Here is a 2,631-nt window from a genome sequence, read left to right as displayed (position 1 = left end):
TCATTACAAATATCCAGATTATTAAAATATGCACATTTTAAGATTTAAATAAAAGCTAGTGGTGAATTATATATACTACTCACATTAAATTATATAGTGTAGATGAAGTTTTGACTTCATGTTGAACAGAGGAAACTCAGAAAACAAAGACAACTATTTTAAATGAACATTTTTAATTTTCCGAAGCAGAGTTTTCTTTGTGTCTGTTTGTCTTTTTTTCTCATTTAAATGGTTCTGTGTGTGTGTGTGTGTGTGTGTGTGTGCGCGCGCGCACCTTTTACTATGAAGAACAAACACAATATAAAAGGGAAAAAGGAAATCAAATAAGAAGTAAAACCAAAAAATCCGCAAATAGCATTCCAACAGTACATTTAATTTTTATTCTAATATTCTAAGCAATATATGGAAATCACTCCTTTTTTGTGCAAAGCCAATTTCCTTTTTGGCCCGATTAAAATAAAAAATCCTTATGTGTTCAAATTTCTTTCAAACTTCAAAGGACAGAATAGCTTTGGCATTGGCTGGGTTCTTGCAAGCAGTTGGGTAAATTGCCTGCATAATGAGTCCTTGGCTGTCCCTAACCAAAACTTTGTTGGACAGGTTCATTTACAATCCTCAAACAGAATGACCTTCCATCTGGCTTAATGGCCCCTGGATTGTTGCAAATGCGACCTGACATTTCCTTATGGGTGAGTTATTAAATTATATCACAGAACACAATAACATAATTTGGTTTCAGAGCCTAAGTGAAAGTGATAGTCCAGCAGATTAAGATGTAAAATTCCTTTGCAAAATTAAGTTATTTATAATCTGATGCATACCCCTTGTTTTATCTGCCATATAATAGAATTACCTTCTACATAAAGAAGCAGCATACGCCGCCGACAATGCTGACAGAACAGAAACAGCATTTGAACAAGGGGAAAGAACTTCAGTGAGCAGCTAACTGAATTTTATAGTTATCTCTCCAAAGTGGGAGCACTTGTCTAATTTTTTGCTTTTCTTTTTCTAATGGAATCGACCCATTAGGCTGCGCTTCCCTCTTTTGCCTAACAATATTATGCTACTTAATGCTATGAGATACAATTCTTTAATTCATCCTGAAATATCTGTTTCAGGATGACTAACACGTATATATTTTAAAATTTGGAGTTTCATTTATTTAGCTGCAGCTTGTAGTTGTGATTTATGGAAAAATAAACCAGTGTCTCATTTTTTATTCTACCAGACATTAGAATTATTATCCATGCCACCTTCATAGTTTGGATAAATTTCAAAGACTAATAAAAAAAGAAGAACAACATATTTATACAACTATTTATGTACAGTGTAAAATTTCCCTTAGTCAGATTTTTTTTTTGCCATAAAAAGTACACAAAGATAGTATTCACTGGTAGAAAGAAGAGGAGACTTTCTGTTGTAACAAAGAGATTCTTCAGGGGTTTTTCACAGTAATGAACTTCACTTTACACTATGTGGTGTCTTTCCTAGAATTTTCTGACTTTGCTATGTGTTTCCCTTTATTCTGTTCACTCTCCAGTGTTATTTATTTACAGTCATTTCAGCTTTAGTTTACTATACATTCCAGCAATTCTTTTTTGAGCAAATAGTAATCAGGCATTGTGGCTAGGCTTTATACAAATGGAAAAATAGCAATAGAAGTACACATAGTGTTAACTGAAAGCTGATATAATAAAGGATGCACTAGAGTGGGGAACTACTTCATTCACATATATTTCTTAGGTGGCTAAAATGTTTCTAAAACACATTAGGCATTCAAAAGATGTCCCTACGTGTAAGATGCTTTTATTTCCCCCTCCTCTCTTGCTCCCCTTCTTCCTCTTGTTCTCCTTCTTCTTCACCATAAGGAAAGGTAGGCACAAGTAACTCAAGCAGGGCTAGTAAACAGCCAATCAAGACAGAGTCTTGTCATTTAAGCAATGCTCTTGGTACCCGCCCACAGCCCCAGGGAGCTCATTCACATGAGTAAACTGTAACACACACACCTAAGATTAAGCTTTGTGCATTTTGTGCACTTTTAAGGGCGTTTGTACTTGTATTATTACTCAGATTATACTCATACTCTTATCCTCTAGACCAATGTTAACACAGTATAAATTACACAAAATTCTGACTCTTTAAAAAACAAAGACAATTTCACTCAATGAGAACTAATAAGTTCTCTTCAAGGAATATTATTCTCATGTCACTGATTTTTATAAACATTTAATTTCTCTCACACTATCTCTTCTAAACTCTATCACATATGGCTTAAATTCCAAGATTATAGCTAATTTCCTGCATTAAACTGTCCATTATTTATCTGTGTTTACCAGTTCATACAGCTTTTAATCTAATTGGGTGGCGTCTGTGGTCTGTGGTAGTCCAAATTTTACCTCAGGAGAAGTACATGACTTACAGGAAGTGGTGAGGACTTTACCAAGTAAACATTTCCCCACTAAATTGTTGAATAACATCATTTCTATGGATTATCTTCAACCCCTCACACACAGACACACACACATTTCCTTGATGCTCGTGAGAATAACCATTTTGGCCATCTTTTTATTCTTTAAACAAGCATAAAGACTATGTCTTTACTCCAATAGCATTTCCACATGGCTCTTTCTT

Source organism: Octodon degus, unplaced genomic scaffold (assembly GCF_000260255.1).
Source record: "Octodon degus isolate 3935 unplaced genomic scaffold, OctDeg1.0 scaffold00099, whole genome shotgun sequence".
In the NCBI taxonomy this organism is placed as follows: Eukaryota; Metazoa; Chordata; class Mammalia; order Rodentia; family Octodontidae; genus Octodon; species Octodon degus.
This window is presented reverse-complemented; position numbering follows the sequence as displayed.